We start from the raw sequence: 14793 nt of genomic DNA on the forward strand, positions 1-14793 counted from the left end.
CATGATGTAGTCTTGTTAGATGTGCCAAGAGCAAGGACTGTCTTAGGTAAGACAGCTTTTATGTGCGCAGCTCCACTTGCTTGGAACAGTCTACAGCTAGAATTGAAACTGAGCAATTTCATTCCTCTGCATGTTTTTAAAGCTAGGCTAAATGAAATGCTCTTTGAAACTATGGCTACTTGTAAATGTCGATAAGTATGTAAATGTAGCTTGTAAATATGATGTATGATGTCCTTTATTTATTTATATATTTATTTGGCAGGGACAGTGCACATTGATTGACATTTCTGTAAATGTGCCAGAGTTAGCCAACAGGCTATTTTTCGTCTGTAGTCCCTGGACAGATGTTAAAAGTCATCCTAAAAACAAAAATTCACTTCAAATAACAGGTAAATACAATCAGTAAAACAACATTCAACAGAGATACTTATATTATATTTACTGTTTATGTTGTTTTATGTTTCATGTGGAACCTATTTGCTGCAGGTCTCCCTTGAAAAAGAGATGTATGATCTCAATGGGACCAATCTGGTTAAATAAAGGTTTGAAATTAAATGAATACATTTAGAAGGATTAAATATCAGGGCTCGACATTAACGACTGCCCGATGGCCCGAGGCAATCTAGTATTTAGCTCGGGCAATGAAGCCTCACCTGCTGGTTGCCCTGATCGGGCAATCTATTATGGCAATTGTGGAGACGTGCCAGTGCCTGACAGCGGTCCAATCGGTTGGAAAACGATGAAAAAGTTGCCAAAAGTCGGTCAACCCGTCTTTCTTCATGGACGTCGCCATTTTGTGTGCTTCGCGAATGCGCTCGGCTCCTCTCGACTGCTGCTCGGGTCTGCTCGGTCAGCGTCCGGATGAGGAGGCATTCGTTCGACCAACTTCGCGATGTTCGGGCTGGCCTGGTCAATACGATTTCTATACAATGAATACTACGCGGACAATGAATCGAATGCAACCACATTTTCGCGGGAATTTCAATTTCTTACGGATTCTGATGCTGATTACCTAACGATCAAATCATTTAAAGTCAGTATATTACAATGTTTCTTAGTCATAGATCTTATAATTCAGTCTAGAGAATGCACCAGACAGCATCTAAGATCTGCAAAAATCTAAATGTTCTAGGGGGAGGCCCCCCCAAACCCTTCGTGCGTAATTTCGTCCGCGCGCAATCTCTAATGGGCTCAGGGCCATCTGTAAATTAGCTTAGATGGCCCACAATCCTTAATGTCATGCACTGAATATGTACTCCGAGAGCGCTAAAATATGTTTGCCATGTTTGTATTCACGACTATGTCTTTGTTAAGATATGCTTCATGGTAATTAGCAAAGGTAATCAGCATTGTATGTGTTGCCAATATAAAAATGGGATATGCAAATAATTTGTCATGCATTGCCGTTAAAAATAGAACGGTTAGTTTTGTAAGGAGCAGTGTGGACACTGTCCCGTACAAATAAAATAAATGTCAGTGATATGAGCTTCTTTATGGTCTCCTCATTACACCTATTAGTTTACAGTATATTACAGACGCTCAACAGAGTAGTTTCCCACTCCTCATACAGCATGTATATTAACACTTGAGGACCACTCTCTTTGTGTCCTTCAATTTCCACAGACAATTGTGGCGCCTGCAGATCTGTCAACCTCTCTCACACCCACAGTGAGCACACACTGCCTGCAGAGAACAACCCCTGGGGACTAACTATCTTAATTAGCAAGTATTCCTTTTTCCAAAGTGAAGCATGGCACAGCAGAGGGCACAGTGAGAGAAGGCCGACCCGCAGCTTTCCATTAAAAGCTTAACCGAGTTGGGAGCAAGCAAGTACATCTAACAGCGGGGCGATCAAAGACATAACACACAGATCAATGTGTACTCTACTGTACATGTCTGAACCCACACATACTGTAAACGTGTGTGTGTTGGAGTGCACAGGCAAACACACATACAGTGCAAACTCAGGGTTTTATTCTATTTAAACCATTTTACGCTTAAAAAGCAGCTGGACCACTGAGATATCACCGAGTCTGGACGCTTCAGCAGGTTTTTTTATGGATATCTAAAAATTCAAATAGCTTTCATTCTCCCCCGTCCCCCACGTCCCTACATGCATCCAACTGTTTCTTTGGCCGAAGCCATGCGTTGGCAAAAGAAAATGAAAAACACCTTCTCTTATAACCACACAGCCTTTGAAGGCATTAGGATGAATATTGACAATACAGGACCCTGGGCAATTACAGGCCTTATCTTCCTACCTCACAAACAGTCCGCTTTATTACGGGCTTTTAGCTGACACCTCACCACGGCCTTCCCCATTGAATCATCACTGCTAATGCAGAATACAAAATGGCTAAGAGGTCCGTTGAATACATCAGAATTGTTTAACTCTAATTTCCCTCATTGCAAGTCCTTTTATAGCTTCCATTAGTGAGCAGTTGCATTGAGTGATAATTGAAGAAAGGACATAGGGGGAGTGAAAAGAGGAGGAATATGTACAGTAATGCACTCACGTCTGAAGTAAAGCAGGGACTATGGTGGTTTATAGTTATTTAAAGTACATTTAATTTCATTTAATTTCATACATGAAAGTAGCTACAGATAAAGTGAACTCAATTGAAAGCAGAACTGTGTGAAAAGATATCAGTAATAGACATTACAGTGTTGTTTATGTGTTGATTGACTGATATATCTCTTTGTGTCAGGACGTGCATACGGAGCACATTGTCGAACATTCCCGAGAGGGTAGTTTCAGCAGCAGGTCGTACTTGTTGACAACTAATGTATTATATGTTTTAATTGTAGAAACACTTAAATTGTATATTCGATTTTTGGCTCTAAATGTTAAGGTTAAATGGGCAATACTTTTACATCAGGGTGCTTGTTTTCATCCTCAGAGTTCCCCTTATTGCACTTACTTTCAAAGAAGGACCATTTGAGTGCAACTTAAAGGTGAAATTAAATGAAATCACGTTCTATAATCACATCCCAAGTCATATTGTGCACTAAAAAACAAACTATAAACCGAAAAGAAAGAAAAATACTCAATTTCATGGAGTCTCACCTGGAAGAACAGAGACTTGGGTAATAAGGCTAAGCCCATAATCCAAATATATTGTCAAAATCCTTCTGGTAACTTTACACTGCTGAAATATTCAGTTTCACAAGTAAATACGTCATGAATAAGTTCACTTACACTGGGACTTTATGGACTCATCCACACAAAGGAAAATATATTCATAAAGGTTTTGAAACTTAGATGAATTGCGCACAGAGCACATACATCTCTAAATGTAATTTATTTGTAAGAAAAAATTGCTCAGATTTGCTTTGCATGGTGCTGAAACATCTCCACCAGGCACTTTGCTGTCCATGGTGCTGAAACATCTCCACCAGGCGTCTGCTGTCCATGGTGCTGAAATATCTCCACCAGACAGTCTGCTGTCCATGGTGCTGAAACATCTCCACCAGACAGTCTGCTGTCCATGGTGCTGAAACATCTCCACCAGACAGTCTGCTGTCCATGGTGCTGAAACATCTCCTACAGGCAGTTTGCTGTCCATGGTGCTGAAACATCTCCACCAGGCAGTCTGCTGTCCATGGTGCTGAAACATCTCCACCAGACAGTCTGCTGTCCATGGTGCTGAAACATCTCCTACAGGCAGTTTGCTGTCCATGGTGCTGAAACATCTCCACCAGACAGTCTGCTGTCCATGGTGCTGAAACATCTCCACCAGGCAGTCTGCTGTCCATGGTGCTGAAACATCTCCACCAGACACTTTGCTGTCCATGGTGCTGAAACATCTCCACCAGACAGTCTGCTGTCCATGGTGCTGAAACATCTCCTACAGGCAGTTTGCTGTCCATGGTGCTGAAACATCTCCACCAGGCAGTTTGTGTGCTATCAATAGTGCTAAAACATTCTAGATTTAAAGGTTATTATTATCATATTCACAACAGTAACAGCATCGTTTTTGGCAATGAAAGTCTTAAACCCCTACGATAACATCCTGAAATTCTAAACCAGTATCTGCTGACCATAATAATATCAATTTATATATTTTGTTGATGCGGCTTCCATAAAGTCAATCTTCTAACAATGACATGCTAAGGTTGATTTTGTATGCGCCTATACTGTGTCTGTTTAATGATAAACAATGACAGTGACTTATCCAATGACAGCCTTGTCTTATCCTTCTAAGGACTCAAGAAAGAATTTTCATTTAGTAATTATTTTCCTTGTCTTGGGAAAAAAAGCCTTCGTTCAGCCAAACGGGCTAATGAGCTCTAATTACTGAAGGTGGCTAATTCTATTCGCCATGAGACACATGATGGTTGCCACGGTAACACATTGGGTGCCAGCATTGTGGTTGTAGTGCCGATATGAATGAATGTTGTGTAGAATATGCTACCAAGTGCAGAGACCAGGTGGTGTTTGCCAGGTGGTGTTTGCCCTGGCCACAAAAATAACCTCAGTGGAGATGTGTGAAGGAGAAGGCGATGGAGAAAATAAGGTGCAGACAGACACTGTTTGCACACAACAAATAAGAAGTGTTACAATGTGTCGAGGGAGAGGGGGGAGCTGACAGGGTAAATAAAGCAGAGAGGCTTCTGCAAGAGAATAGTCTGGATGAAACGGACAAAAGGTCAGGCTCTGTTTACCGAATGAACAGGTTGGGTGATGGATGAATGGCAGGAGGAAATGAGGTTTCAAGTCTGGGGACATGAATAGGTACAGAATATGTGATAAATAAACATCGTATTCTTGAATTGGGGTAAAAGATGATTGAGATGAAGAAGTCTTTTAAATGTAACAACACACAACAGGTAGCAAAGGCCTGACTTTCTTACACATTCAGAATGTAATATAGGCAAAGCACAAGCTAGCATGATAAGACATTTAACAATCTGTTGGAGTGTCAATCAAATCATTTTAACCTGCGTTTAGGAACTCCCAATCATCCAACCCATCCGCAGAACACCTTTTGAATATAAAAGCATTCGGGTAGAAAGGAAATTATAGTTTTGTTAGGATTGTGTATCATAGGGAACTCAAACCACATACTAATTATAATCTAATTATAGTAAGCAAAACAGTGGGTGCTCAAACTAGAGTTAGATACAGGAAAACAACCAAACCTCCAGAATGAAAATGATTATTGTAAATTAGAATGAATTGGTTCAAGTATCAGTTTTGGATCATCTGGATATATATCTAAAATAAGTATTCATTTGTCTTTCATGCTATCATCCAACAAGAAACGTCCAACCATCTGGGACAAAGTACTGCTTTGTAGCAAAGATAAAAGCAATACAAAAAGGGTTGAATGGCTGAACATCTGTGGGTCTGGAGATTGGGTGGAGTTTGCAATCATACTAATAAAACATAATGACTTGACTGCACTTTCTGTCATTCATTTCTTTAAGCTGAACTCTAACCAGGTCATACAGCCACTATAAAAGCTGTTGTCTGGCTCTGCATTTGCTTTCAAAAGTTGATTTCTTCCCAAAAAATATATAATTGGGTAAAAGTCAAGACGGTCTATGCAGGAGATACAGTTCCTAATCCTCACTGAGACCTAGATTATTTACTAAACGGATCGAATCTATGCACCGACTTCACACCCGTCAGCTAGAGGCGTGTTCTCATAGATGGCACCGTCAGAAGAGAGACATACCTTCCAGATCTTGACACTTAACTTAAATATATTTAGGTTACCAAAACAAGTCAAAAAACTATTTTTAATCTTATGATTCATCTTTTTGTTGACATGTATAAATGAATAAGTAGGCCTTAACCTACTGCAAAGTGATTCATTTGGTAATTAGCTGTCATAAGTGAGTGGCTGTATGCTTGAGCGATGGTGGTCTGATGTGTTCTATATAACTACACTGTACAGTATACTACACTGTGTACTCTACAACTGTACTACTCTGTATAACCTCAGCAATGTTTCACTTTCCAATGCAACACAAATGTCTCCTGAATGCAAAACAGAAGGCAAAAGTCATTATGACATTATTAAGGGCTGCAAACTCAGAAATACAAGTATCAGAATTTCTCTATACATTCAAATGTCAATATATATGGCCATACAAACTTTTAACCTAATTTTAAGACTTTAAAACTATTCTTAAACGGAAATCTTATTTTTAACTAATGTTCTTATATTATCACATTGTAATAAATACACTAACACAAGTTTTAGTAATTATCTTCTGCCTTATCAGTTGATGTCTGCAGGGTGAAACTGATTTGTCAATGTAAATGGCAAGAGGACAACAATGTCTTAACTTTCACAAATCTTTGAGCTGTTAACCAGAGTTAGGAAAAGGGACCACATTACTCCTGTTCTGGCTGCCTTACACTGGCTCCCTATAGAACACAGGATAGAATTTAAAATTCTTCTTCTCGCCTACAAAGCCCTTAATGGGAAGGCGCCATCTTACCTTAAAGAACTCATTATACCCTACTGTCCTACTAAGGCATTGCGTTCCAAGAATGCAGGGTTGTTGGTTGTTCCTAGAGTCTCTAAAAGTACAATGGGAGCCAGAGCCTTTTCTTATCAAGCTCCACATTTGTGGAATCAGCTTCCAGTTTGTGTTCGGGCGGCAGACACCCTATCCGTTTTTAAGAGTGCGCTTAAGACCTTCCTTTTTGATAAAGCTTATAGTTAGGGCTGATTAGATTCAGCCCCTAGTTTTGCTGATATAGGCTTAGTTTGTCGGGGGACATCTTACTTCTTCCTTCTCTCTGTCTATACCTGTGTACTCTCATGTTCCGATTAACCCAGCTTCCCCAAATGTCTTTCTTTTTGGTGTCTATATACGCCGGGATCCGGAGTCATGGGTGATCCTGCGCTCCTCTGTCCTGGATCGCGAGCCCTGGATCTTGAGTCGTGGCTGTGGTCCTGGATCATAGGTCCTGGATGGATATCCTCGTGGATTCATCTTCCTATTATACACACATGCATTTCCAAACATTTGGACTACCTATGTTGCAAATGTATTATCTTTTCAATTTACACACGGCATCTATTGCACGTCTGTCCGTCCTGGGAGAGGGATCCCTCCTCTCTTGCTCTCCCTGAGGTTTCTCCCATGTTTCCCTTTAAACTGTGGGTTTTCTCTGGAAGTTTCTCCTTGTACGATGTGAGGGTCTAAGGACAGAGGGTGTCGTATTGTCATACTGATATTCTGTACAAACTGTGAAGTCCACTGAGACAAATGTAACATTTGTGATATTGGGCTATATAAATAAACATTGATTGATTGATTGATTGATTAATGCTCTTGTGTCTATTGTGTCTGTCCAGCTTTGTGTTGTGCAAGTGCTCTTTTGACAGTTAAACACTTAAAAGACCCTTGGCCTCTTTAGTGCATGTTGCTGTTGGAGGGTATCATTTTGTACTGTGGCACAAGAAGCCGGTCATTGTGCAAGCTAATGAAACATCTACAGGAAGCACCACTGGGCCTGGTTGGTGTTAATTAATATTAAGTCAGATCTGAATCTTATCTGGGATTCTACATTGGACATGTGAAAACACACTGCGCGCAACAAGAGCAGAGGAATTCAGTCTGTCTCTATTAAAAAATGTGTGATAAAATAAAATGTCAGGGCATGTTTCAGTAGTAGGGATAGTTAGTTAATTATCATATCAAGGGACTTGACACTCTAGCAGTTCATATTGAGTTCACTTGTATGCCCAAAACGACACATGAATGAGAACAAAACATCATAATTACAATAATAAAAGGCATCATCGAAAGGGACTCGTGCAAAGAGTGCTGAGAATCAGTAGACACAAGTTACAGACATATACACAACAACATTGTCTGGATGAGGACGGATATTTAACATGTTTCAATTAGTCTCCATCATGTTCTATCTTTACTGTCATAGCAGAAATACGACCAGTGCAGAAGAAATAGTTTCAGTCGCTACGGAAACGAGCTATTGAGCCTGAGAGGACTGTTGTTGTTGTAGTTACTGTCCAGCTGTGTGAGATGTGACTCCTCCTACAAACAGACACGCAGCATCATGAAACCGGCTCACACTGACCTCAACAAACAGGATACAGAAAGTAGACCCTGGAGCTGAAAGGATGGTAACATAGATGATGATGCCTTTTATTATTGTAATTATGATGTTTTGTTCTCATTCATGTGTCGTTTTGGGCATACAAGTGAACTCAATATGATCTGCTAGAGTGTCAAGTCCCTTGATATGTTAATTTCACTCAAACACATAATTATAAATAGTCAATCCAGAGAAACTGATAATTCTGCAGTGGTCTCTGTTGTGGAATATTTTCCAAGGCCCATAACTTTGACCCAGTGTATCAGTTCAAACTGTCCTGACTGAGCACAGGCACCTGTAACCTTGGCTGCTGTGCTCTCAGTGTTTTGTCTCCCTGTTCCTGCCTGTTGGCGTCAGCTGATAGAGGTGTTATCATTCTATCTTGTTATGCAGCATGTTGATGATGCTCTCGGAACTAGCTAAATACACGGGTCTGGGGTAGAGTTCTTCAGAATTGACGTGGCAACTCTACCGTGAAGTCAGAACCTCTGACTCTTGGACTTGTGATGTGAATCCTCCGGCCGTTAACTCCAAATAAACCATCATGTGTTTGACATCAAAGCTACTGCTCTTCCCGTGTCTCCTTCCTGAGTCGGTGACTCCCACTGCATAGCTACACAGAAGTTTCCTCTACAGTCTCTTCACTTTTTCCAGAGCTATATATATATATAGATATATTGTTGTCCATGTCTATGGTCTGCAAAGGCTAAAATCCCAAAGGTCATTCCAGAGGGAGTTTCCCTCCCACACACTCCCCCCCATACCATTTTTAACATGGTATGCTTGATTAGAAGAAATGAACGAGTGAAGTTTCAGAAGATACTCTAACACAACAAATGAAACATTGAAAACGTGTTGCATTGATGTCTCTAACACCAGTCTGTGCCCCGGGTGTAAACATCATTATAAACATTTAAGGGGTTAAGCACATAGATTTATTTATTTCATTTTCTGGAATAATGTAGCAGAGGGTTTGAAAAATGACTTTGAACCATGGAAGTGCAAACAGCCTGATAAACATCAAGTGAGAGTCTATCTGAAAGCGTGCTTGTGATCTCATTTCTAATTAGAGCAATCTTATACGTTAAGAACAATACGTTGTTAGTAGAGAGGGGCCGTTACGGTCCATAGCAACATGAAGTGTGAAACCCTCAGTTTTGACTGCTCACGGTTAGAATGCTCATATATATTTTGTTGATGAGTTTATCACCCGCTGCAGAACAGACTTCATTTCTAGTCGTTCACACTCGAGTAATAAAAGGCAATGGAATTAAAAGAGCGTGAAACAAGGTGGTATTTCAACTGATGATACGACATTATCAAGTGTGCCGCAGTGTAAACAGACGCAGCAAAAACACCAACCTGTGAATCTGAATTTTAGAAAAGGAACTTCTGTCTTATGTAGATTAGCTGACTTGTACTAATATAATGTATTCTGTTCCATTTGTAAACCATCTCTGCAGGGCAACACATTACACCTGTGTTAAGCCTTACAGTACGTGTGTGCAGTGAACTAGAATACCACTGAAAACACTGAACTTCTGCAGCTGATGCATTTTAAAATGAGTCTTATGAATGAATGAATATGTAAGCCAAATAACGGCTGTGAGCTAGTGTTACTAACCCACACATTACTTTGATCAGTAGTGATTAAATGTGTTTTACCGTATTAACTAATGTATCTATGTAACACTTTCAAATTGTGCCAGTTTTTAATGTTTTATAACAGTTTCTTATATTTGCATATTGACTGGGTAATGTGCCGTTTCATTTGTGTTTTACGACAGCTGTATTCCTCTGCCTGTATTGTTTAGTGTTCATTTGTTGTACCATTGTTCATGCTGCCCTCTTGGACAGGTCGCTCTTGAAAAAAAGATTTTAATCTCAATGACACTTTTACTTGGTTAAATAAAATAAAGGATATCTATCATTCGAAGCACGTTCTACATATTATTTGACATTTGTGCTTACTTCCGTCTTCTACCAAACACTGTGGGTTATCCAGCATCGACATTTCAAGCCTTTTGTGCTTCTGTTCCTCTCAACAGGTACACACACCAGCGACCAGACGATTGTGTGTGTGTGTGTGTGTGTGTGTGAGTGAGTGTTTGTGACCCCTGCAGGACAGAAGCACCTCCTGTCCACGAGTCAGCATTCAGAGATCGTAAGTACACTTTTTGCCTTCCCTTTTCTGAGAGGTTTGTATGAGCCAAGGCTGTACACCACTCCTTCTGGATCCCTGTGGTAACATCACTCTGTGAGATCATTTACATAGCAGCAATAAAGCCAGAACCAAGCGAAGAGGGCTATTAGACAGAACATACATCATGGGATTCCTTCATACTCAGCTTGATTCAACAGAAGAATATAACACCTAATCTTATAAGGATTGTGTGCTAAGTCCTTTATCAATGTGAGCTATAGGCGAAAGCTACTGTATAGAGTTAAATTGTATAACCTCATTCTTGCTGACTGATCATTCTGCTGTAATGGACCATTTAAATGAAGTCACACCTAATTATTCCCAGTGTGTTACCCTATGACCTTCTCATTCTCTCCAAAACACTAGTTATATCCTGTTAGGGCTCAGGCACGCTCTCCTGGTGGGAAGCTTTTGTTGTCACGATTGCAGCGGGTTGTGTGTGTGTGTGTGTGTGTGTGTGTGTGTGTGTGTGTGTGTGTGTGTGTGTGTGTGTGTGTGTGTGTGTGTGTGTGTGTGTGTGTGTGTGTGTGTGTGTGTGTGTGTGTGTGTGTGTGTGTGTGTGTGCGTGTGTGTGTGTGTCCTCTGCAGCTTTTGCTCACATCTGCAATTCCGCATTGATTCCATGCCAGTGAGCTGATGCAGAGTGGTGGGTTCTCCGTTATAGCCAGGTACATCAGCCAATGGCTTTTCCCATCACAGGGTGTGTGTGAGGCAGGATGTGTGTGAGGCAGTTTAACGGTGCGGTAGAGTAAATGACTGCAGGCCATAGAGTGATCAAATTTGCCGCAGTCAAAATGATATGTATGGAAAATGTACTGTACACACCATTATAAGTATTACAGATAAATATAGAATGTCCAAGCATTGTCCCTTGTGTTAAAGCAGCACATTGTATTCCGCAAAAAGAAAAACACAGTTGGAGGCTTTACTTAATTAGCATATGAAAAACAATGGTAACAAACATCAAAAACATGTTGTTTATCCCCACAGCGCTTTGGGATTATAATCAACTCAGAGGCCCCCTTTTGTCTCACAGAGGTGGCCACTCATGCTTGTTAGGACCCTCTATTCTCACTGCCGCGTATTTCATCACCTTGCTTTTGAATAAATTATTAAAAACGGATTATCAGGGGGAAACTACAATTAAAAAGCCCGCTGTGCATCTTTTATATCCGCCGAGTGGGTAGCACGCTGAGCTGTTATTTACAACATCTGAAGGAGAGGAAAAGACTGCAAACGTACGAGGTCATTGATCAGGAATTGTAAAGAGAAAAAACGAATTCTATAAGTGGCTGATTAGGTAAAGTGTAAATCCGTCTCTGCTGCACAATCAATTATACAGCCCATGTATACTTAACTAAATCGTTGTAACGCATATATGTCATGAGGAGCTAGCCTAAACAGCTAACGCTAAGGAATGATCTTACAAAAGGAGTCTACATTGTTGCCGCTAAGTGAGGCTGAACAGCAGTGCATTAAGCTAAATGCTAGATGCTCACCACGTACAACATCTTAGTTTATTATGCCAGGTTTTTATATGAGCACTTAACATGAAGTAACATCAAGGCTTATGTGAATTATGGCAATTTATCTCAAAGTTGTTCAGACATTTCAGTCTGGACGGAGTTACTGTTCGAGATGCTACTGGGAAAGTTTGAAGGAGAAAGAAACACAAAACAACCTGTTCCTCTAGCTCCACATGTGAATATGGTTGCATCTCACAAAGAAAGTGCCACTCTTAAATGTCTATGAGGTCAGCGTTGTTCACTGCTTCACAGAGATTGGAGCAGACTGTGCAGAGTGGAGGAGGCCACGGAGGAGCTGGTGTGCAGGGGATAGAGATTCAGCAAAAAGAAAAAAAGCCTGTGTGATCTGCTAGAGGGAATATAAACAGCCACTCAAGCATATTGAAGATGTTGCTATCAGAAGGGGGTTTGTTTTCACCTTCATATGATGCTTTTGCTGGGAAATTCCTATGTGATCTGCTGTCTGTTGCATGCTGGTACAAAATAATAGCTTACAGTCCCGGCTGCGGTACACATAAACCACTGTTCCAGCATCAGAAACACTACAGACATCCTACAAATGCAAAGGTGGCTCAGTAGGAATGCATTGGACTCTTCCAATCTACCTTTTTCTACCTTAATGATGTATAAGCCGTCACTGATTATGGGATGAATGTGGGATTTTCTTGCAAAAAAGACTAAGCTAACAGATATGAACCGAGACCCCATCTGAACCACCCAGAAGAAGTCCCATCCCTGCTTAGAGCTTGTACAATTTTAACAAAGAGATGTATTTTAATTCAGTGAAGTTGCACTTTCACAAAGTCTAAATCAGCAATCCCCTCCAGTTTAGAATCCTCTGCGTTTCCACTGCAGCGGGTAGCTCGCTTTAAGCGTGCCGAGCCGTGCGGGGCCCGTTTTTGGTTGCGTTTCCACTTGGCCTAGTTTTGGCCCGGGGCTACTTTTTCACCTTTTTTCTGGCCTGACTAAATCGTGGTTCTAGGGCCAGGAACAACCAGGCTGAGTCGGGCTGAGTATGCTAAACTAGAGAGATAATCGCTGGCAAGGGGGCTACAACTACAACAAGATGAACATATTTGACCGTGATTTAATTGTAATACACGTTTCAAAATGATGCCGAAGTAACAACATACTGATACCGGTTAGTAAAAACCATGAATTAATGCTTTGACAAGTCTGCAGACAGACGGCAGGCGAAAAACCCTTTTAAAATGCGTGTTTTCTAAATGGAGCTTGGCTAAGCTAACGTTATATATGCTCCGACCGTCCACACTCACAACAACGGCCGATACAGACATAAATAAACCAGCGACTGTATTCGCCATGACACAGGCAGTCTGTGGTTTGTACTTGTTTAACTTTTGTCTAGTTTCTGAACAGATATGAGGAGCTGTGAGCTCTGAGTGCTAAGAGCTAACGGCTGTGTTGTTTTTCTGGGGCGCTCATTGAAGATGACGTCACGGCTCCGCCTACACTGCGTTACTATAGTAACTGCCCCAGTTCCTAAACTGTAATGGAAGCGCAGCATTAAAGTGAGCCGGGCCTAATAAGGCCTAACCAAACCGAGCGAGGCCGAGTGAGGCCGAGCGAGGCCCATTACCAGGGTTGCCAACTTTGGGTACCTGGGTGGAGTGAGATTTTGATATAATGGGTTTAATTACACATGCGCACTAAATGACTGCTATCGTGTCAGTAGCGGGACCTTAGCATATATATAGGATATATATACGAATACAGAATATTGGACACAGACTATAAAGGGCACAAAGTTTCATTCACTAATGAAAGTCAAACACATGTTTGTTTCCACTGTTTTATTGTGTGCATAGGCCTGTCGCGATAAGCAATTAATTGACTTATCGTAGGATAAATAAAAATGAACTCGATCGTTTGAAAGGATGTACTTGAATTATTATTATATATTATCATTATGTCAGTGGTCTAAAATGGTCATACAACGGTGCCGACAATATTATCGTTTATCGCAATAATTTCCTGGAAAATGTATCCAACAAAATTAATTATCGTGAGAGGCTTATACATGAAACACACACACACAAATCTATAGGTTACTTGCGTAACCCCAGTTCTCAGAGTAACATGAAGTGAGATGTCTCACTATGGGATGCGCCTCATCGCGGAGCAAACAGAAGCATCAATCTCATTACGCCAATCCTGATTGGCTGGAGATCTTGACGTCAGCGTCAGGGAAATCACCCCCTATAAGTAGCTTGCACCACGACGCATGCGTCATTAAAAATAAGCACCTCTTCTCGCTTCACCATAGCAAGGAGGGCCGTCTGGTGAGACATCTCACTTCATGTTACTCTGAGAACTGGGGTTACGTAAGTAACCTATAGTTCTCATTCATAACACTCCGTTCGATGTCTCACTATGGGAAATTGTAGCTCCCGTATTGCCAGACGAGCTTATCTCGAAAATCACCAAACCAACCAGAACTTAACAGGTAGAGCTCTGACTCAACCAGGTGCCCAGCACTGCTTGAGTCACACTGGGAGCAGAACGTCCAGCCTGTTAGGAGGCAGACAAAAGTGAGCGGCGAGGACCAGCTCGCCGCTGCACCAATGTCTTTGATGGGAGACATCCTGGACAGAGTCCAGAATGCAGCCAGACTCTGAGTCGAAAGAGCTCGCGGACCCGAGGGTGCCTGCGAACTCTGACTCGTATGAGCCCCAAAGCAATTGCTTCCACAGACCAGTGGGAGAGCCGTTGCTTAGTAACAGGCTTGCCCTTATAAGGGTTAGCCCAGGACACAAGGGGTTGGTCATTATGACAAAGCACCCTTGATCTGTCCCTGTACGTGCGTGAAGCACGGGCTGGACACGGCAAATCCGGCCGCTGTTCCCCGGAGGAATACAGTGGCGGGGGGGATGCCTTAATGTCAAATGTGGTACCCGAACCGACCGCCTTAAGATAAAGGCAGGGTCAGGCTTTAACCACACTCTGTTTGCCCTGGGGCA

The 14793-nt window shown here is 41.5% G+C and overlaps 1 protein-coding gene across 3 annotated transcripts in view; it reads left to right on the forward strand.

Moving 5' to 3' along the window:
• The window catches only part of frmpd3 (FERM and PDZ domain containing 3), a 108389-nt gene that overhangs the window by 40933 nt on the left and 52663 nt on the right, over window positions 1-14793 (forward strand). For 2 of the 3 annotated variants that reach the window (XM_034232618.1, XM_034232624.1), the window contains exon 2: window positions 10132-10247. The exons of the other annotated variant lie outside the window; for it this stretch is intronic. The gene's annotated coding sequence lies outside the window, so the exon portion shown is untranslated. The remainder of the gene's footprint in view (window positions 1-10131; window positions 10248-14793) is intronic. 3 annotated transcript variants of the gene reach the window in all.

Source organism: Gymnodraco acuticeps, unplaced genomic scaffold (assembly GCF_902827175.1).
Source record: "Gymnodraco acuticeps unplaced genomic scaffold, fGymAcu1.1, whole genome shotgun sequence".
Classification (NCBI taxonomy): Eukaryota; Metazoa; Chordata; class Actinopteri; order Perciformes; family Bathydraconidae; genus Gymnodraco; species Gymnodraco acuticeps.